This window comes from Bubalus bubalis, chromosome 21 (assembly GCF_019923935.1).
Source record: "Bubalus bubalis isolate 160015118507 breed Murrah chromosome 21, NDDB_SH_1, whole genome shotgun sequence".
Classification (NCBI taxonomy): domain Eukaryota; kingdom Metazoa; phylum Chordata; class Mammalia; order Artiodactyla; family Bovidae; genus Bubalus; species Bubalus bubalis.
This window is the reverse complement of record NC_059177.1, coordinates 40,507,833-40,531,552: the sequence shown is the minus strand read 5'-3', so window position 1 is coordinate 40,531,552 and position 23,720 is coordinate 40,507,833. Positions and strand designations below refer to the sequence as shown.

The following is a 23,720-nucleotide window of genomic DNA, read 5'->3' as shown; positions in this document are numbered from 1 at the left end:
TTTGTCATTTATTGTATTATTTATATTTCAAAAAAAGCTAAAAAATACCTTTTTTTATTTTTATAGCACAAAAGGTGCTATAGATTACTGCGATAGCTTTTTAATTGTTCTCCCCACATGTATTCTTGCCCCTCACTCCAATCTATTTTCCACACAGTAGTCATATTTTAAAACCAGAAGTTGGAAACTATTACTCCTCTTCTTAAAACTCTTTAGTTGTTTTCCATTACACTCAGGATAAAAGAGCATACGATGCCTTCTAAAATCTTGCTCCTCCCCCAATTCCAGCTTCACGTTTTATAGTTTAATGACTCTCTTGCACTCCTTGGCTGCTAGTCGCACACAAGGTAACACGGCAGAAAATGGGGATACTGAATGCAGGTTAGGTAAGAAGCTTCCAGTGACAAACTGCCCTAAGCTGGCTTCCACAACAATGGCCTGAGTGAAAAGTGAGACAAAAGGATATGAGGTGGGCCTCGAGAAGTGTACAGCACATTAACTAGGTTCCTCAGATCTTTGGAGAATATGGCTAATCTGCCCTACTCCTGTGTAAATACCCTACCAGGAATTTTCATGGAGCTATAGCTGTCCTTTGCACTGCTCCTCTTAGGTATCTTGGACCGTCTGCCCGATAAGCATTTTCAGTCAGGTCATGTGGCCCTACAGATCAAGATTAGCTGAAAGAAAAAGGATAATTAAATTATCAATCTCATGGCAGTATCAAAATCTATATATTTTTCTTAGTCACTGGCATTGATGACGTTATTTCATCCTTTGGTGATGATCAGATGTGGAATATTTCATTTAAAAATTCAGATACTGTCTATAATGAGAGCAATGATGAACTCTATTAGGCTGTCTAAACTAGTGTTGATTATACTATGTGTGTATTGCAAAGCGGTCCCTGAACACCATTTTTAATGGCAATCAGTGACTCCTTCCCCCAACAAATTAAACAAAAATGATAAGTTCCCACACAGAAGCAAATCTGCAAGATAGCACATTTCCTTCAATTCTCACAGTCATTAAGAAGTATTGTTCATGACAGTTAGAAACATATAATATTCAACCTTCCTGTTTAACAGAACCCAGCAAGGACTCAAATGCACAGTTCATTATTGTCATTATGGAAGAATTTCTGCCAACAAGTTACAGTCAGGTTATTATCATTCAATCATGTTGTTAATAGGAATAATTTCATGGTAATTGGCATGTTCTAGACAAGAGAAGAACATAAATAGCTGCTAGAATCATTAATGATTTGTGCTGACTTTCATGGTAAAAATGACAGTATATTAGTTTACCAGATGCTGGATCAAGCCATGGGCCATTAACAGGAGGGTGTTCTCGGAATGCTTTCAGAACAAATACCAGCTGGTTTATTTTCAGCTTGCAGACATAATCACATGCATCCCCTATCAGATCCACCACAATCCTGTCAGATACATCATAAATTAAAGGCTCAGGGGCTCATTATGGGCTCTTATCCTTAAAAGCAACACATTGTCCTGCCGAGTCAGAAAATATTAAATGAGCATTTAAAGAAACTGCAAAATGCATTGCCTTGAAAAAATAAGATACCCCTTAAAACTATTTACGGTACTCAAGTATTCAAAATGTCCTTCATTGTCAAATTTGCATCAATCTATATAAACAAACAAACAAATTCCTGTCCTGTCAGGAAGTCTTTCAGGCTGAGTCTCTTAGGAATGGGGTATGGGTTTAATAAACTTAATATGCTGCATTCAGAAGAACAGAGGCACTGGCATCAAAAAAAAAAAAAAAAAACCAGAAAACCTCACTCCAGTAAATTTAATGTACGCTACATTAGTAACCAGAACGACTCATATCTGCTGCACAAATACATTTATATTGAGGAAAAAAAAAAAAAACACAAAAACCTCCCATCTTTCCTGAATCTTCAGAATGAATTTTGGTAAAGCTTATTTAAATTCCCTTTCTGTCTTGCCTTTGTACATGGCTCCTCTCCCAATACCAAGCAAACCTACTGGAAGACAAAGGGATGTTTGCAAAACAAATCCAAAATAGATAATTTTTTTAAAAAATGGAAGAGTTCCTGTTTTCAACTGTTGATTTTCAACTGACAGTCACCATTTCTCAGGATCAGATTATCCACCTGGAAAGTGTAAGAAAACAAATCTTCCAATTAGCACTTATTGGGCAAAATGCTGAGTTTCAAAACCTTGATTGGTGGGATGGCTCCTCAGAGTGTAAAAGCGCCGTAGTAGGGCGAACCGGGGCTGCTGCTGCCCCGTATTCTATTACCACGAGTGTGCGACACGATTTCTGTAATTATCGCCTATATGTACAGTAGTTGTTAATTAGCCAGCCGCTGCCAAAGACAGGATGGCATTCTTACATCGTGATTAGGGGTTTTGTGAGCATTTTGGGGTGGGGGACACTTTCTCACTGAAGACTCTTCCGCCTCATTCACGCTCATTCAGCTCTTTCTCGGGAAGTTAAAAGCTGCAGTGATAATCCCCTAAGTATGACTTGGAAGAGTATAAAAAGGAGCAGTGTATAAGCGATGGGATGAGGAAGCCTTTTATGTGGAAAGTCACTGAATGGGTGGCTGAGGACAGCGCCAGTGGGGAAAGAGAGGGGCAGCGGACTCGCCTTCCTACGGTGGTGAGAGAAGCGAGTATAACCAGAGCAGCTCCAATCCCTTTCATCATCAGATCATGCTGTTCCTGCCCCTTGTCTCACCTTGTTTCTCAGGGCCAGCCAACTCCTCACTGCCATTTTGCTCCCAGAGCTGGAAGAGGGGAGCAAGGCGGATTTTTGGTAGGGACCCAGTTTCTCACTGAATGCCAACTCAGCCAGCTGGCACCGAACAGGCCATGCCTTCTTCAGAGGGGGTCAGCAAAACCCAAATTAGCATGCTCCATTTTAAAAACTTGCTTTTATTTAAAGACTAATTCATGACAAACAGTGGCTCCCCCACTGAGGTCTGGCGCCCTGGGAGCTGGCACCCAACCAAACACATGCAACTAATTGCCACCCTTGGATGACACGCAACTAACAAGCTCCATTTTGAGGCTGTAGATTCACTAAGAATGTGACCCCGGAAGGCAGCAGATGCAGAAAAGCTCCTTTCATAAAACCTGTCCTAGTCTAACCGTGGCAGAAAAGCGCCTGAAAAACACTTTTGTTTCCCTGTACTGAGGATTTATCTCCACGAATGGCTGCAAACGTGGCCGACTTAGAGGAAGGGGACCAAGCATGCTGGCATCCCCATCGTGTCACTTGAGGCAGGGGCTCAGCCCCTCTCTTTGCTCAAGGATATAGGAGAAGTTACCCACTGTCTCCAAGCTCTGTATTTTCTCCCATTTGTAAATGGAAAGGATATCCAGTACTTCACCACCACCCCTCCTATACTTTCCTTTAGATCCTCAGACCTCCTTTATATAAGCAAGAACTCTGCAGCCAGTATGTCTAGGTTCAAATCCCAGCTCCACCACTGCCTACTGACTGGCAAGTAATGTAACCCATCCATGACTCAGTTTCCCCATCTATAAACTGGGATAATACTAGAACCTCTGGAGAAGGGCATGGCAACCCACTCCAGTATTCTTGCCTGGAGAATCCCATGGACAGAGGAGACTGGCAGACTGCAGTCCATTGGGCCACAAAGAGTTGGACACAACTGAGAAACTACCTAGAGCCTATTTTGTAGGTTTATTAGGAGTGTGGAGGAGTTAATGCAACCATGAGTGAAGGACAGTGTGTGGCACATTATCAGTCCTTTATGAAGGAAGCCCTCTGAGTCTGAGATAGCTCAGCCTTAGAGAGGGAAATTTCCCTTGGCATAGTCTACATTTCAAAGTGCACGTCTCCTCCATAAATTTCCCAGGATTACACCTCTAAGCCTTTGCTCACTACTCCTTCCTCTCTTCAGCTGTCCTTCCCACATTGGTCAACCCTACTTGACCAAATTTCATCTATCTTCCAAAGCCCTTCTTCAGTTTTCACCTCCACCAGGAGTCTTCCGTGCTGTTCAGTGGTGATGAATCCCTTCACTCTTGGCATACCCCCCATGGCATTTCCACAAATAAATGAGTATTTTATGTGCCTGTTATGTTTCCTCTTCCAGACTGACAGCTCCTTCAGATCACAATCTATGAGTAATTGACACATCAATGGCACCCCACTCCAGTACTCTTACCTGGAAAATCCCATGGACGGAAGAGCCTGGTGGGCTACAGTCCATGGGGTCGCAAAGAGTCAGATACGACTGAGCGACTTCACTTTCACTTTTCACTTTCATGCATTGGAGAAGGAAATGGCAACCCACCCCAGTGTTCTTGCCTGGAGAATCCCAGGGACGGGGGAGCCACCCGGCTGCCAGTGGGCTGCCGTCTTTGGGGTCGCACAGAGTCAGACACGACTGAAGCGACTTAGCAGCAGCAGCAGCAGCAGCAGGTAATCAGTGAACGTTTGGTGAATAAGTAGATGTCTGTGTAAAAAGTTAGCTCTGCATAAATGAATAGCTTTACACCATGGTTATGCTTGGGCTTCCCTGATAGCTGAGCTGGTAAAGAATCCACCCACAATGCAGGAGACCCGGGTTCAATTCCTGGGTCGGGCAGATCTGCTGGAGAAGGGATAGGCTACCCCCTCCAGTATTCTTGGGCTTCCGTTGTGGCTCAGCTGGTAAAGAAGCTGCCTGCAATGCAGGAGAACTGGGTTTGATTCCTGGGTTGGGAAGATCCCCTGGAGAAGGGAAAGGCTACCCACTCCAGTATTCTGGCCTGGAGAATTCCATGGACTATGTAATTCATGAGGTCACAAAGACTCGGACACAATTGACTTTCCCTTTCACTTTCACATGGTTATGCTGGAAGCTGTAAAAGTGAAAAAGTTGCTCAGTCATGTCCAACTTTTTGGGACCCCCATGGACTATAGCCTGCCAGGCTCCTCTGTCCATGGCATTTTCTAGCAAGAATACTGGAGTGGGTTGCCATTTCCTCCTCCAGGGGATCTTCCTGACTAGGGGATCAAACCTCATCTCTTGTGTCTCCTGAATTGCAGGCGAATTCTTTGCCATCTGAATGCTTGGGGAAACTTCACTCCTTCTAGGATATAATTTACCCAAATCCTATCTTTCTGAATACAGACACAGAGTTCTATGGAGCCCTGGAAATCCCAACCAGGTTCTTGTGCCAGCATTACTTTCTTAGGCATTTTCTCATTTGAGCACTGTTACCAGCACAACACATATAGTTTGACTTTCTCACATTGTTTCAAATCACTAATTCCCAATTAGGAGATCCCTCACATCAAATCTGTAAGCGAATGACTCCCATGGCATTTGTTCATATCCCTCTCTAAAGACACTGAATACTTTTCACCTCATAGAATAATGATTTATAGACGTATGTGTCTCTCTTGCCAGATATTTGAACTTCTTAAAGTTAGAACTGTGTTAAATCCATTGTTTCTTCCTAACCAGTGCCTAGAAGGATGCGTCACACAGCAGTCACAGTGGGAGGCGCCTAAGTTCACATAGACTTTTAGGGAGTTTAACAGCCGCTCTCAGCTAAGCAGCAGAAGCAACACATCACAAGGCATCTGACTCCATCAGAGGGGAAGTCAGCACCTTAGAGAGATCAGATCTCCCTCTGCATTTTTAATCCAGAGCTTCTAGTCAGTTGACCCCGAAACACCCCACACCTCTGCCTTGACTTATCAATTTGTCTAAAATAATCAAGAGGAAAATGAGAGGCTATTAGCTCCACTTCCATTCTCTAGTCAATCATCATTCTAAATTATTAATCAGTTGAAGTATTGCCAAGAAATTTTCAGGCCCCTTTCCAAAAGTATAGTCATTTTTCAAGTGAACAATTAGCCACTTTATTCATTTATAAGTCACAGAATTTATAAAAAACCAGATTCTTTTCCTTCTTCTGTTTATTTATTTATTTTTCTTTTGGACCCTGGGGGAAGGTAGGAGAGATATAGGTGAAACTTGAATACAGCTTCCTTTCATTCACTCATTTACTGACTTGGTATTATAGAATCTAAGTTTATAAATGACATTCTAAAGTGTTTCCTGACCATAAGTATTTGTAACACTGTCTCAATACTATGACACTCCTGACTGATCATGGTTGAAGGACAAAGTGATCAACTGTCACCACCCTTTCTTCCCCATGATTGATTCAGTAAAATCATAAAAAGTCATAATTCCTGGTTCCTTTGAGCTTATATTCTGAGGAAAGAGACAATCAAAAAGGAACATTAACCAAAATATAAATAAAACAGCAGTGGCAACTTTTACAAAAGAAACATGAAATGATGTACATTCTTATGAGAAGATGTACCTTAAGTAAGATGTCAGTAGCGTGACTCATAATCCATGGATCAGAAGAATTCTGAAACTGGGGACTTAAGATGTAATCAAATCCAAGGTATGAAAGTGGCTGGAGAATTTAAAAAGACATTTAGCTCTAGGTAACAACTGACCTCAGAGACTCCAAATTTCTAGGACATCTACTTCTCTGTCTCTTATTTTAGCTATGTGTTGTTTTATTACTATTATCACAATTTCTTGGGGGTAATTTTCTGAGTAAGACCCATACTGTGCAATTTGCCTTGTCAATCTCATTTGATGCTCATTAACAATCCCAACTTTCCTGTAAGTGATGTACTATATGTTTAAAGGGAGTCTGATATGTAGCTAAAACTGTTTTTTCTTCTTTTACCTTTTTGGACTTTTTTTCCCCCTAGAGTGAAGGTGAGCAACAATGATTAGTTTCAACTGTATCTTCAGAAGGTTGCTTATGCATATTTTGATAGCCTTGTCAATGAGAATGGATTCCAGGACAATTAACTATCCTTTAATTTTTAAGTATATACTCTGGGGTACGAGACCTTCCTAGGTCCCAGGAACTTTTTCTTTAAGAGGCTGAACACCATGTTATATAAGATAAACAATTGTTGGGTATAAAATTTTTGAGAAGGTTTTTATATTTTTGCATTTGAAATTATTTGGTTATGTATAATTTGGTTTATAAAATATTAAAATTGGCTAAAATTTCTCAACAATCATCATGCAATTCAGACATTCTTAAGTGAGAAAAGCTAACTCATAAAATGTCTCTAAACATAGACTGTTTAAAATTACTAAATTTAGTAATTAATAGCAATAGCATAATGTTCTATTTTGTTGACATTTCAATAAATATCTAATTGTTCTGACTCTACAATTTCTCTATACTTCAAAACTAAAATCATTTTATTTTCCTTTTAGTTCTCAATATTTTTCTAGGCCCTTGAAAAATGCATTGGCCCTAATCATTAACCTCAGTATCTAAATGTTAAAGAAGCTATGAAATGTCTGTGCATTCCTGGGTCTAACATGGTACTAGATGGTGATGGTGATGGTGTGGGAGGTTACCCCTCTTACCACCAAAAAGGCTAATGCTATTATAACATGAGCAATCCCAGTTAGCCTAAATGGGTGTACCAAAATTCCTGTGTTTTTTTTTTTTAAAGCCTACCCTGATTTTACTGTGATTTATGTGCTTTCCTCTGAAGTTCTGCTCATCTTCACTTTCAAAGATCATCTTGCTTTTGGAAAATTCTCATATCTTAGTACATAAGAATCACCTAGGACCTCTGGTTAAAAATGGAGATTCCTAGGTCCAGACTCCAAAGAATCTGATTGCATAGATATAAGTGGAGCTCAGAAACCACAGTTTTTAACCCTCTGAAACCTTGCAGGGTTTATTGGTTGCTAAGCCACTGGTTGATGCCTTGTGGTTGATGATAAGACCTGCTGAATCAGACGAATTGAAATGCTGGACAAGTCGAGTCAATTTAGGCCTGTCTCTCTCAGCCCTGGCTCCTATTAGAATAACCTGTAAGTGTGTTAGTCATTCAGTCGTGTCTGCCTCTTTGCGACCCCATGGACTGTAGCCAACCAGCTCCTCTGTCGTTAGAATTCTCCAGGCAAGAATACTGGAGTGGGTTACCATTGCCTTCTCCAGGAGACCTTCCAGACCCAGGATTGAACCTGGGTCTTCAGCACTGCAGGCAGATTCTTTACCAAGTGAGCCACTAGGGAAGCCCGGGGAGCTTCTAAAAACAGTTAGCCACTCCCTCCCCCACAAGGCTTCTGATTTATTTGATCTGGGGCAGAGCTTGTTGTTGTTTAGTCACTAAGTTGAGTCCGACTCTTTGAGACCCCATGGACTGCAGCACACCAGGTTTCTCTATCCTTCACTATCTCCCCCAGTTTGCTCAAACTCATGTGCATTGAGTCAGTGATGCCATCCAACCATCTCATCCTCTGCCACCCTTTTCTCCTCTTGCCCTCAATCTTTCCCAGTATCAGGGTCTTTTCCAGTGAATCAGCTCTTCATATCAGGTGGCAGAAATATTGGTACTTCAGTTTCAACATCAGTCTTTTCAATGAATATTAAGGGTTGAGCTTGGGCACTGGTATTTTTTAGAGCTACCATACAACAAATCAAACAGCCTAATTATCATAGGCTATGAGAGCCTAAGGGTGTCAGCTCTCAAAAGGGATTAACTCACCCACTGAGGTGATGGTAAGGCCTAAATCTCCTAAAATGAAAATACCACAGCAGAGATTTAGCAAAGCTAAAACCCATCTTCCATTCCCGGTTTGTTTCAACCCCAACACACCCAAGTTGGCCTTACAGCTGCAGCACAAAAAATTGAGCCCTTTACTTGGGTTTTCATCTGCTGGCAGAATGATTTAGTAGCTCTATTATAAAAGCAACTCCATCATAATTACAGTGTTTGAATTATAAACAAAACCAAAAAAGATGCAGAAGGAACAATCCTTTAATCAAAACTGTAAAACAGAACAATTTCTGGCTGCACTTAAAAGCAAACTCCGAAATATTAAGAGTAAGCTCTCCATTTTTTTGATTCCTGCCTCTTTACTCTAAGAGCAACACTACATATTTTTTTTTTCGATTAAGCAGTTTGCCAACCTGAAGAAACTCACAGTGCGTGATTTAATGAGCATATACTGGATGCATGGTAATTGGCAGGCTGACAGTTGGTTCATTTCAAACTGACAAGAGAGCACCACACATTAGTAAAAAGGTTTTGGGGGTCTCTTTTCATTAAATAAGCTTTACAGTTAAAAAACATTCCAACTGTATTGGCAAAGCTGTCATTATTGGTCCCAGGGTGACCTTACTCTCTGTCACTCTCCAAGTCCTCACATCTTGAAGAAATTATTTTTTAAGATGCAAAATATAGATATTTAGATGCTGGCAGGGGTATATGGAGCCTTCTGAGTCATGACTCCATTGGTGATTTCATATCACATGAATTCTAATGCACTATGTGCCAGTTCTTCACAACGACTGCTTTATACATTGGAATATTTCTTGGGAATAATACCAATACTGTTAAACGTTTTCAATATTTTAGAAGCAGTATATGCATGCTGTCACTTCAATCATGTCCAACTCTTTGTGACCCTACAGACTATAGCCTGCTGGGCTCCTCTGTCCATGGGATTCTACAGGCAAGAATACTGAAGTGGGTTGCACACCCTCCTCCAGGGGATGTTCCCGATCCAGGGATCTAACCCGCATCTCCTGTGTCTCCTGCATTGGCAGACAGGTTCTTTACCACTAGTACCACATGGGAAGACCTAGAAGCAGTATAATGTAGTAAAAATAAAACAGGCTTTGGTGATGTAGAGAAAGGGGTTCAAATTTTGACTTAAAACATTTATACAGTGCCTTGGTCAAGTGACATCACTTCCCTGAGGCTGTTTCCTAATTTACTAATTTATAACACCTACTTTGTATGTAGAAGACTGTAACATACTTCTATTGGTTATTGACAACATAGGGACACACATAAATAGTAACTAGATAAGCTACAGAAGTTCAGACTCTGGAGTTTTAAGTTAACTACAGTCAGATTCCTTAGATTTCTACCATGCATGTTTATTGGAGTTATATAAAGACAACAGTAAAATAATACTTATATACCAGTGTGGTCTCAATCATTCCTACCAAGATTATGAAAGGTAGACGTATTACCCCAGTTTTATAAAATCTCAAATACAGGAAGGGATCTTTAAGATCACATGAGAAATTTCTGAAATGTTTTAACTTTTCTGATCATATGAATTTGAAATTTCCTGTGTTTCCCTCTTTGCTCTCCCTGCCAGAAAACCCAGGTGTGCATTTGTGTGCTTAGAGTATACTTACAATCCTCTTAGCAATAGTCACTGGTGGAATTCTTTCCTGATTTTATATTAATATACAATAATTATATATATATAATTAATCTTATTTTTAAATTGTCTATAAACCATCACAAATAAGGTAGCTATTTCTTAGCTAGCTAATAACAGAGCTAGTAATAACTTGGATGTGTGTCACTTGATCCAGTCTTAGGGACCCTCTCATATATGTATAGACATACAGATATCTACACTCTCCAGCTATGCTTTTGTTTCCACTTGTGTTGAGCTTTGATGCCACAATTTTATGAAATGGTCGCTACCCTAAAGTGATGAGCAACCTGTGTCTCTTAACTTACAACTGGATTATCCTCAAAAAATTTTAGACTCAAAAATACTCAAAGTAACCTCACTGGAACTTTATCAGGTATAAACACTCACTTATAATTATTATCTTAATGTAATGACCTATTTATTATTATCAAACACACCTTAACTCTGGTAATACTTTTTGCCTTAAAGTTTAATTTTTCTGATACTAATATAGACTTCTTCTGCTTTTACTATGGTGTACGTTTTTCCATCAATTTACTTTCAACTTAACTGTATCTTTATATTTAAAATTTATCTCAACAAAAAATAGTTGTTCTTGTTTTTTAATCCATCCTGATAAACTCTGATTTTTAATTAAAGTATTTAGTCCATTATCATTTTTCTCTTTTTTATTTTTTTGATTGAAGGATAATTGCTTTACAGAATTTTGTTGTTTCCTGTCAAACCTCAACATGAATTAGCCATAGGTACACATACATCTGCAGTCCATGGGGTCGCTAGGAGTCGGACACGACTGAGCGACTTCACTTTCACTTTTCATGCATTGGAGAAGGAAATGGCAACCCACTCCAGTGTTCTTGCCTGGAGAATCCCAGGGACGGGGGAGCCTGGTGGGCTGCCGTCTATGGGGTCGCACAGAGTCGGACACGACTGAAGCAACTTAGCAGCAGCAGCAGCACACATATATCTCCTCCCTTTTGACTCTCCCTCCCATCTCCCACCCCATCCCACTCCTCTAGATTGATACAGAGCCCCTATTTGAGTTTCCTGAGCTACACATCAAATTCCCATTGGCTATCTATTTTACATATGGTAATGTAAGATTCAATGTTACTCTTTCTATACATCTGACCCTCTCCTCCCCTATCCCTATGTCCATGAGTCTATTCTCTATGTCTGTTTCTCCACTGCTGCCCTGAAAATAAATTCTTCAATACCATTTTTCTAGATTCCATATATATGCATTAGAATATGATATTTATCTTTCTCTTTCTGACTCACTTCACTCTGTATAATAGGTTCTATGGTTCATCTACCTCATCAGAACTGACTGAAATGCATTCCTTTTTATGGCTGAGTAATATTCCATTGTATATATGTACCACAACTTCTTTATCCATTCATCGGCCGATGGACATCTAGGTTGCTTCCATGTTCTAGCTATTGTAAATAGTGCTGTAATGAACAAGGGGATACACGTGTCTCTTTCAATTTCGGTTTCCTCAGGGTATATGCCTAGGAGTGGGATTGCTGGTCATATGGTGGTTTTATTCCTAGTTTTTAAGGAATCCCCATACTGTCTTCCACAGTGGCTGTATCAATTTACATTCCCACCAACAGTGCAAGAGTGTTCCCTTTTCTCCACACCCTCTCCAGCATTTACTGTTTGTAGACTTTTTGATGATGGCCATTCTGACGGGTGTAAGGTGATATCTCATTGTAGTTTTGATTTGCATTTCTCTAATAATGAGCAATGTTGAGCATCTTTTCATGTGTTTGTTAGCCATTTATATGTCTTCTTTGGAGAAATGTCTGTTTAGGTTTTTTTCCCACTTTTTGATTGGGTTGTTTGTTTTTCTGGTACTGAGTTGTATGAGCTGCTTGTATATTTTGGAAGTTAATCCTTTGTCAGTTGTTTCATTCGCTACTATTTTCTCTCATTGTGCAGGTTGTCTTTTCACCTTGCTTATAGTTTCCTTTGCTGTGCAAAAGCTGTTAAGTTTAATCAGGTCCCACTTGTTTATTTTGTTTTTATTTCCGTTACTCTAGGAGGTGGGTCATAGAGAATCTTGTTTGGATTTATGTCATCAAGTATTCTGCCTATGTTTTCCTCTAAGAGTTTTATAGTTTCTGGTCTTACATTTAGGTCTTTAATCCATTTTGAGTTTATCTTTGTGTATGGTGTTAGGAAGTGTTCTAATTTCATTCTTCCACATGTAGCTGTCCAGTTTACCCAGCACCATTTACTGAAGAGGCTGTCTTTGCTCCATTGTATATTCTTGCCTCTTTTGTCAAAAATAAGGTACCCATGGGTGCATGGGTTTATTTCTGGGTTTTCTGCCTTGTTCCATTGGTCTATATTTCTGTTTTTGTGCCAGTACCATACTGTCTTGATGACCGTAACTTTGTAGTAGAATCTGAAGTCAGGAAGGTTGATTCCTCCAGCTCCATTCTTCTTTCTCAAGACTGCTTTGGCTATTCGGGGTCTTTTGTGTTTCCATTTGAATTGTGAAATTTTTGTTCTAGTTCTGTGAAAACTGCTACTGGTAATTTGATAGGGGTCACATTGAATCTGTAGATTGCATTTAGTATACAGTCATTTTCACCGTATTGATTCTTCCTACCCAGGAACGTGGAATATCTCTCCATCTGTTTATGTCATCTTTGATTTCTTTCATTAGTGTCTTATAATTTTCTGTGTACAGTTCTTTTCTCTCCTTAGGTAAGTTTATTCTTAGGTATTTAATTCTTTTTCTTGCAATGGTGAATGGGATTGATTCCTTAATTTCTCTTTCTGATTTTTCATTGTTAGTATATAGAAATGCAAGTGATTTCTGTGTATTGATTCTGTACCCTGCAACTTTGCTAACTTCACTGATTAGCTCTAGTAATTTTCTGATACTATCTTTAGGGTTTTCTGTTTACAGTATCATGTCATCTGCAAACAGTGAGAGCTTTACTTCTTCTTTTCCAATCTGGATTCCTTTTATTTATTTACTTTTTGTCTTCTCTGATTGCTGTAGCTAGGACTTTCAGAACTATGTTGAATAACTGGTGAAAGTGGACACCCTTGTCTTGCTCCTGATCTTAGGAGGAATGCTTTCAGTTTTTCACCATTGAGTATAATGCTTGCTGTAGGCTTATCATGTATGGCCTTTACTATGCGACCCCATGGATGGTAGCCTACCAGGCTCCTCCCTCCATGGGATTGTCCAGGCAAGAGTACTGGGGTGGGTTGCCATTTCCTTCTCCTGGGGATCTTCCCAACCCAGGGATCGAACCCAGGTCTCCTGCATTCCAGGCAGACACTTTAACCTCTGAGCCACCAGGGTAGGTTTCTTAGGTGCCCATATTTTTTTTAAGAGTTTTAATTATAAATGGGTGCTGAATTTTGTCAAAGGCTTTTCTGTATCTAGAAAAAGATTATTATACATTTTTTATCTTTCAATTTGTTGATATGGTGTATCACATTGATTGATTTGTGTATATTGAAGAATCCTTGCATTCCTGGAATAAAACCAACTTGATCATGGTGTATCAGCTTTTTGATGTGTTCCTGAATTGTTTGCTAAAATTTTGTTGTGGATTTTTGCATCTATATTCATCAGTGATATTGGCCAGTAGTTTCTTTTTTGTGTGTTGTCTTTGTCTGGTTTTGGTATCAGGGTGATAGTGGCCTTGTAGAATGAGTTTGGAAGTGTTCCTTCCTCTGCAATTTTCTGAAAGTTTTAGAAGGATAGGCATTAAGTCTTTTATAAATGTTTGATAGAATTATCCTGTGAAGCCATCTGGTCCTGGGCTTTTGTTTTATGGGAGATTTTTGATCACAGCTTCAATTTCAGTGCTTGAAACTGGGTTGTTCATAATTTCTATTTCTTCCTGGTTCAGTCCTAGAAGATTGAACTTTTCTAAGAATCTGTCCATTTCTTCCAGGCTATCCATTTTATTGCCATATGATTGTTCACAATTATCTCTTATAATCCTTTGTATTTCTGCATTGTCTGTTGTAACCTCTCTTTTTTCATTTCTAATTTTGTTGATTTGATTCTTCTCTCTTTTTTCTTGATGAGTTTGGCTAAAGGCTTGTCACCTTTGTCTTCTCAAAGAACCAGCTTTTAGTTTTATTAATCTTTACTACTGTTTCTTTCATTCCTTTTTCATTTATTTCTGTTGGGATCTTTATGATTTCTTTCCTTTTACTAATTTGGAGAGTTTTTTTCTTCTTCTTTTCCTAGTTGTCTTAGGTGTAAAGTTAGCTTGTCTAGTCAATGTTTTTCTTCTTTCTTGAGGTAGGATTGTATTGCTATAAACTTCCCTCTTAGAACTGTTTTTGCTGCATCTCGTAAGTTTTGAGTTGTCATGTTTTCATTGTCATTTGTTTCTAGAAATTTTTTGATTTCCTTTTTGATTTCTTCAATAACCTATTGGTTATTTAGAAACATGTTGTTTAATCTTCATGTGTTTGTGTTGCTTACAGTTTTATTTTTTCCTATAATTGATATCTAGTCTCATAGCATTGTGGTCAGAGAAGATGCTTGATATGATTTCAATTTTATTAAAATTACTGAGGTTTGATTTGTGACCCAAGATGTGGTCTATCCTGGAGAATGTCCCATGTGCACTTGAGAAGAAGGTATATTCTTCGCATTTGGATGCAATGTCCTGAAGATATCAATGAGATCCTTCTCATCTAATGTATCATTTAAGACTTGAGTTTCCTTACTAATTTTCTGTTTTGATGATCTGTCCATTGGTGTGAGTGGGGTGTTAAAATGTCCTACTGTTATTGTGTTACTGTCAATTTCTCCTTTTATGTCTGTTATCGTTTGTCTTATGTATTGAGATGCTCCTATGTTGGGTGCATAGATATTTACAATTGTTATATCTTCCTCTTGGATTGATCCCTTGATCATTATGTAGTGTCCTTCCTTATCTCTTGGAATCTTCTTTATTTTAAGATCTATTTTGTCTGATGTGAGGATTGCTACTCCAGCTTTCTTTTGCTTCCCATTTGCATGGAATATATTTTTCCATCCTCTCACTTTCAGTCTATACGTGTCTTTAGGTCTGAAGTGGGTTTCTTGTAGACAGCATATATATGGGTCTTATTTTTGTATCCATTCAGCCAGTCTGTGTCTTTTGGTTGGAGCATTTAGTCCATTTTCATTTAAAGTAATTATTGATATATATGTTCCTATTACCATTTTCTTAATTGTTTGTGGTTGATTTTGTAGATCTTTTATCTTCTCTTATATTTCTTGACTATATAAGTCCCTTTAACATTTGTTGTAAAGCTGCTTTGGTGGTACTCAATTTTCTTAATTTTTGCTTGTCTGAAAAGCTTATTATTTCTCCATCAATTTTGAATGAGATCCTTGCTGGGTGCAGTAATCTTGGCTGTAGATTTTTCCCTTTCAGTACTTTAAATATAGCCTGCCATTCCCTTCCGGCCTGCAGAGTTTCTGCTGAAAGATCAGCTGTTAAGCGTATGGGGTTTCCCTTGTATGTTATTTGTTGCTTCTCCCTTGCTGCTTTTAATATTCTTTCTTTGTATTTAGTCTTTGTTAGTTTGATTAGTATGTATCTTGGCATGTTTCTCCTTAGGTTTATCCTGTATGGGACTCTTCGTGACTCTTGGACTTGAATGACTATTTCCTTTTTCATGTTGGGGAAATTTTCAAGTATGATTTCTTCAAAAATTTTCTCATACCTTTCTTTTTCTCGTCTTCTTCTGGGACCCATATAATTCGAATGTTGGTGCAATTTATATTGCCCCAGAGGTCTCCGAGACTGTCCTCCGTTCTTTTCATTCTTTTTACTTTATTCTGCTCTTCAGAAGTTATCTTCACCATTTTATCTTCCAGCTCACTGATTCATTCTTCTGCTTCAGATATTCTGCTATTCATTCCTTACAGAGTATTTTTAATTTCAGTAGGTGTGTTGTTTGACTCTGTAGGTTTATTCTTCAATTCTTCTAGGTCTTAATTAATTGATTATTGCATTTTCTCCATTTTGTTTTCAAGGATTTTGATCATCTTTACTATCATTATTCTGAATTCTTTTTCAGTAGTTTGGCTATTTCCTCTTCATTTATTTGGACTTCTGTGTTTCCAGTTTGTTCCTTCATTTGTGTAGTATTTATCTGCCTTTTCATTATATTTTTTTTTATCTTACTGTGTTTGAACTCTCCTTTTCCCAGGCTTCAGGGCTGAATTCTTTCTTCCTTTTGGTTTCTGCCCTGCTAAGGTTGGTCCAGTGGTTTGTGTAAGCTTCCTATAGGGTGAGATTTGTGTTGAGTTTTTGTTTGTTTGTTTTTCCTCTGATGGGCAAGGCTGAGTGAGGTGGTAATCCTGTCTGCTGATGACTGGGTTTATATTTTTGTTTTGTTTGTTGTTTAAATGAGGTTGTCATTCACAGGGTGCTGCTGGTGGTTGGGTGATGCCAGGTCTTGTATTCAAGTGGTTTTCTTTGTGTGAGTTCTCACTATTTGATATTCCCTAGGGTTAGTTCTCTGGTTGTCTAGGGTCTTGGAGTCAGTGCTCCCACATCAAAGGCTCATGGCTTGATCTCTCTCCAAAGACCACCCTAGGTCCAATCTACCAAGATTTTCACCCAACATGAAAGGGCCTTTATTTGAGTTCCAAAGCCAGTGTGCAACATTAACATTCTATATGAAGCCTGGCATGCCGCAGTCCACCATGTTGCAAAGAGTCTGACACAACTGAGCAATGGAACAATAACATCATTCAATATAAATAAATATGATTAACATGATATGGTTGCACTTAGAGCTACAATTTCATTGCTTGGTTTCCTTTTGCCTCTTCTGCTTTTTGTTCTCTGTTCAATCTTACCTGCATTCTTTTTGGATCATTTTTAAAGTGCTTAGGATTCTACTTTATCTACTGGATTTTCAGTTATTTTTCTAAGCATTAAAATATACATTTATGAGCTTTCACAGTCTACTTAAGAGTTCATTTCATTACCACCCCATATAAAATTGAAAACTATACAATTATATAAGTCCATTTAATATGCACCCCCCTCATTATTTATGTTATAATTGTCTTACATATGATGTCTACATATAGCACATTATAAGTATCACAAGGCGGTGTTATGATTTGGCTTTTAAATTTTCTGTGCATTTTAAAGATACTGAGATGAAAATACTCTTTCATATTTACAATTTCTGATATTCTTGATTCATTCTTGAAGATTTAAGATTCCATCTGGTGTTATCTCACTTCAGCTTGAATAACTTCCTTTAGCATTTCTTGTGTTGTAGGTCTGCTGGCAATGAATTCTCTTAGCTTACTTTTATCTGAAAATGTCTTTAATTTGTCTTTATTCTCAAAGGATATTTTCACTATACATAGATTTCTGGGTTAACAGGATTTTTCTTTTTCCTTCTCTGTATTTAAAAAATATCATTTCACTTTTCCTAGACTCTATAGTTACTGATAAGAAGGCAGTGCTGATTTGAAGTACAGTGTCCTGGAAGGTAACCTGCCATTTTCTCTGACCACTATCAAAATTTTCTCTTTACTGTTGGTGTCCAACAGTTAGAATATGATGTGCATAGGTACAGTTTTCTTCAAATTAATCTTGTTTGAAGTTCACTGAGTTTCTGGATCTGTAAATGTATACATTTCATCAAATTTAAAAAAAATGTGGCCATTATTTCTTCAAATATTTTCCTTTCCCATTCTCTTTCTTGTCTTCTTCTGAGACTCCAATTACATATATGTTAGACATTTTCACTTATGTTACATAGATCTCTGAGGCTCTATTTGTTATTCTTTAGTTTCTTAAATCTTTCTTCTGGGACTTACCCAGTGGTCCAGAGGTTAAAACTCCACCTTCCAGTGCAGGGGATGTGGGTTCAATCCCTAGTCAGGGAACTAAGTTCCCACATACAGTGGAGTATGGCCAACAATTAAAAAATAAAAAAACTCTTTTCTTTCTGTTCTTAAGAATGAAATTTGCTTATGTTCTATCTTTAGGTTCATTGATACCTTCTATTATTTCCAATGGATGTAAGCTCAGTGAATTTTTATTTCAAATATACTTTCAGTTCTGGAATCTCCATTTGTTTCTTTTTTGTAGTTTCCATTTACTATATTTTTTACTCATTGTGAGTGTATCTTTCTAGCCTCACTGAGTATGGTTATAAAAGCTGTTTTAAAATCTTTTCTAATTCTCACCTTTGGGTCATCTTGAAATTAGACTTTTATCTTCAGAAGGGGTCACATTTTTTTTGGTTCTTCATATCTCATGTAAATTGGGATTGTATTATGTGAATGTATGATGCAAATATTTTGAAGTAAAGACTCTAAAATCTGTTAGAATTCTGTGAAGAGTACTGATTTGTTTGTTTTAGCAAGCAATTAATTTGATTATACACAAGGTGAAAACTATCTCTTGGGTGGCAGCTCAAACTTCAGTTCAGTTCTTTCATCTTCAGCTGTGCTAGCTTGTATCTGTTCCACACATCCATGATTCAGGAGTCAGTCAAAACTTTGGGTTGTATTTATACACAGAATCAGGAGCTTCCTCATCTGCCTTTCCGCTTTCCAGAATTCTAGCTTAAGTGCTTCCCTGGTGGCTCAGTGGTAAAGAATCCACCTGCCAAAACAGGAGACCACAGGTTCGATCTCTGGTTCAGGAAGATCCCACATGCCACAGAGGAACTAAGCACACGACCCTCAACTATTGAGCGTGCTCTAGAGCCTGGGAGCTGAAATGCTGGGCTCATGTGTTGAAGCTACTGAAGCTCATGTGTCCAAGCTACTGAAGCTCATGTGTCCTAGAGCCTCTGCTGTACAACAAGAGCAGCCACCTCAATGAGAAGCTCCTACACCGCAACAAAGAGTGGCCCCCACTTGCCGCAACTGAGAAAGTCTGCAACAACAAGGACCCAGCACAGCCAAAAACAAATAAATAAAATTATTAATTTAAAAACAGTATGCTAGCTTCATTTTCCAGGGGCTGTTGTTGCACTGAACCCTGTTCCTGGGGTCTTCAAACTAAAAAGATTGTGGTTTTTCTACTGGAGTTAGTCACCCGAAGTGACATTAACCTCACCATGCATACCCTCAGTCGAAAAAGCCATAAAATGGGGAAATCACTCTGCACTGAGCCTGCTTCTAAGTTTTGAATCTGAAGTCCCTTTCAGAATCTACCTACTTATTTTGACTCTCTAGGGTTGTCAGGTAGTTTTTCTCACATACTTCACAGTTTCTGTATGTGAAAATACCAGGTTCAGCAGCACATACTTAGCCATACTAGAAGTGGAAACAAGTGAAAAACATTTAGGAAATACTCTTTTGCATCTCCCAGTTCCTCTCAAAATATTTAACCTTCATTCACTACCTCACCTAGTGATATTTGGTTTTGGTTTTAGGTAGAAACATAAGTCAGAGCTTCCTTGATCACCCTGCCAAGTACATGAGAAGATGTGGAATGAAAGTACAGCATAAAGTTAAATGATAAAATGATAAAACATCAATCAGATCTGGCTGTAACACTGGCAGCATTTAATCTCAAAGCAATGAGGCTTATACGGGTTCATGACTACCGGAGATAATCTACATGGTACTTTGCCACGTTATTTATTTTACCCTAGTTTTTTGATCTCAGATATCTCTATATCTTGCCTCATTGAAAACTGCGATAGGTAATATCCTATGAGAAACAGGATATTGAAAATAATATCCTTAAACAGTGATACAGAATCAGTAAGTGCACATTTCCTTCCCATAATAGTCCTTACCATCTCTTAAGAGCTTCTGTATGCCAAATATCTTGCTTATCACTTTATAATAATTGCCATTTAATCCTTCATAAGCATTCTGTGAGGCAGTTCCTATAATTAGCCCCATATTTTGGAGGAAGATACCAGAGTTCAGAGAGGCTAAATGAGTTAACCGAGATCACACAGCAAATGGCAGAAACCTGTCAGTCTCCTTAAAGAAAAGAAACAGTGAAGTATAGGTCTTCAGAATCATGAAGCACATGCCTTTTACTATGAAGAGAGAAAAGGGAAGTCTTTCCAAGCAAAGAGAAATAGGTGGAGATGCTAAAAGTCAAAGTTATAGTCTGCAATTCCTCCTTCTGCTAATAATTAATATTAAAATACTCCTCTTTTAGATCTATATATTTCATATTTACAGCTTTCATGTTAAAAAGAGCTTTGCTTCAGGGCTCAAAAACACTAACCAGAACCATAACACAAGGATCAAACAATTCTGTGCAAAACTCACACCAGGGTTCCATTTCAGCTCATTTCATTTACCATCCTTAAGCCTTCTACATCTTCCAGAAAAACCCTCTAGACAGGAAGGTGATTCACCAGAAAGAAGTCAGGGCCATCAAGAAGTGAAGATGTCTGACTCATCCCTCCATAATCTGCATTTGGTGAGTATTTCTGGAAAACACAGCAATGTGTCACAGCCCTACACATTTGAGGGATAGTCTTGCCCGATTTTGTAAACTTTGCATAAATTTATGAGTTTTAAACAACTGTGGAATACGAGAGACTAGAAGGCAGACAATGTAAAATGGAAACAAGAGACTGGGTCGTGACTGAAAGCATAATAAATGTTTGTGTTCTGACACATGGGGCTGTTCAATATTTATATTTATTACACATGCTAAATTGTTAGCTGAGACTTTGGAATGGGGAGATACTGTGAGTGGAATAAAGATGAGAAGGAGTGAGAGAAGAGGAGAGGGGGATGTACATATGAGTTCCAGGAAGGGTTTAAATGAACACTGTCCACTGATATCATGCCGAGGAAGTATTGCCCATATTCACATATTTCCAGTCCTTTATTGTTATTTTTAAAAATGCATATTAAATGTATCCAGTGAAATCATTCAAATACATACAAAGATGAGTAATTACTTTGTCCTATCCTCAAGTCTTTTTTATAAGATATATTCTTCACTGTCCCAGCAAATGCCACTAGAACTTCCTCTGACCAAGAACAATCCGTTGCCATTTTAGGAGGTACATTTCATGTCAGATGTGACCTCCTGCCACTACTAACGCCATCTTATCTCCAGGATCATTCTCAAAACCATGCAAAGCCTAACAACTCGACTATGTAACTGTTTAACCTTACTTTTTACACATAAAAATTATTAAATATGTGTAATTGTCTGGTGGGGGGAGACTAATATAATAGATGTCAATCAGGCAACAGTTAGACTACATTTCATAAAAGGGAAGGTAATGCTTTCTCCAAAAAGTAAAGTCATCACTCCTTATTTAACTGACATAATATTTATACCCTGAGTTTTAAATGGCAGCTACAAATAGAAGTCAGGAGAGGGTAAATTCTCTAAGGAAATCGAGCCCTGAAATTCTACCATTTTAAGAGTTCTATTTTATGTGTACATAGGAATCTTACTGCTATGATACAGATGTCCATAGTAAGTCAGGTATGCCTAATTCTATGAAAAAAATCTGAAATTAAGTGAACACTACCTGTCTGAAGACTGTTACTTCCTCAGAGTGCTCAACAGAAGGGTGCGCGGAGTTTCTGCAGAGGCTGTTCGGCAGGTTGGCAGTCCTGGAATACCTACATCAGAAAAGAGAAATTCAGATAATCATTTCTGCGGTGATCCAGATGGCTTATAGGTACAGCTTCATTAGGGACATTCAGCATGAATACTGAGCAAACAGGACTGCACTGGTACTGTTGAAAGGGTAGAATAAAGGCACATGTGTAATGTCTAAGTATTGTCATTGGTCTGCACTGACCCCTACAAGATCACGTAAAAGAAGAGGCAGAATGGTGCTCTGAAATTCCATCGTCCACTTCTAGTCAGTCCTGGGCTGTTCTAGCTGCATTGTTATTTGACCCTCTTCATAGTCAGCCAGTACTGCCATTGGGGTTTTCTATTTTGCAGAAAGATGAAGCCAACCTGCAAACCTGTCAGCAAGAGTACCTCTCTGGTTTTGTGGTTCAGTTCAGTTCAGTCGCTCAGTCGTGTCCGACTCTTTGCGACCCCATGAATCGCAGCACGCCAGGCCTCCCTGTGCATCACCATCTCCTGGAGTTCACTCAGACTCACGTCCATCGAGTCAGTGATGCCATCCAGCCATCTCATCCTCTGTCGTCCCCTTCTTCTCCTGCCCCCAATCCTTCCCAGCATCAGAGTCTTTTCCAATGAGTCAACTCTTTGCATGAGGTGGCCAAAGTACTGGAGTTTCAGCTTTGGCATCAGTCCTTCCAAAGAAATCCCAGGGCTGATCTCCTTCAGAATGGACTGGTTGGATCTCCTTGCAGTCCAAGGGACTCTCAAGGTTTTGTGGTGGTCTATGCCAAATCATCTGGCCAGTCTGAAGGGTACTTTGTGGGTCAGTTTACCTACTTTCTTTTGAAACCCTAGTGTCCATGAGAATCAGAAGGAATCTGACAACAGAAGGAACAAGGGTTTGTGGTCCTACTAGCCTGAGTTTCAATTCTAGTAATGCATTTCACTATCTCTGTCTTATATAGCTGCTGAACTCCATTGAGCCTCACTTTTCACTTCTGTCAAATGGGCATAATAATATATATATGAAGGGTATATTTATAAAGATAATATTTTTTTTTAATTAGGATAAAACACCAAGCACAATTTCCTGGCACACGTTAGGGACTTGTATGCAGGTCAAGAAGCAACACTTAGAACTGTTCTTGGAACATGGAACAATGGACTGGTTCAAAATTGGAAAAGGAATATATCAAAGCTGTATATTGTCACCCTGCTTATTTAACTTATATGCATAGTACATTATGAGAAACACTGGGCTGGATGAAGCACAAGCTGGAATCAAGACTTCCAGGAGAAATATCCACAACCTCAGATATGCAGATGATACCATTTTAATGGCAGAAAGTGAAGAGGAACTAAAGAACCTCTTGATGAAGGTGAAAGAGAAGAGTGAAAAAGCCAGCTTAAAACTCAGCATTCAAAAAACAAAGATCATGGCATTCAGTCCCATCACTTCACGGCAAATAGATGGGGAAAAAGTGGAAACTGTGACAGACTTTATTTTCCTGGGCTCCAAAATCACTGTGGACAGTGACTACAGCAACGAAATTAAAAGATGCTTGCTCCTTGGAAGAAAAGTTAAGACCAACCTAGACAGAGTATCAAAAAGCAGAGACATCACTTTGCTGACAAAGGTCAATATAGTCAAAGCTATAGTTTTTCCAGTAGTCATGTACAGATTTGAGAGTGGGACCATAAAGAAGAGTGAGTGCCAAGAACTGATGCTTTCATAATGTGATGCTAGAGAAGACTCCTGAGAGTCCCTTGGACAGCAAGGAAATCAAATAAGTTAATCCTAAAGGAAATCAACTCTGAATATTCATTGGAAGGACTGATGCTGAAGCTAAAGATCCAATATTTGGCCACCTGATGCAAAGAACCAACTCACTGGAAAAGACTCTGAAGCTGGGAA

The 23,720-nt window shown here is 38.7% G+C and overlaps 1 protein-coding gene across 9 annotated transcripts in view; it reads right to left on the bottom strand.

Moving 5' to 3' along the window:
- Positions 1–23,720, bottom strand: part of FHIT (fragile histidine triad diadenosine triphosphatase) — a 1,535,374-nt gene that overhangs the window by 1,080,225 nt on the left and 431,429 nt on the right. For all 9 annotated transcript variants that reach the window (XM_044933638.1, XM_044933642.1, XM_044933643.1 and 6 more), the window contains one exon: positions 21,753–21,846. The gene's annotated coding sequence lies outside the window, so the exon portion shown is untranslated. The remainder of the gene's footprint in view (positions 1–21,752; positions 21,847–23,720) is intronic.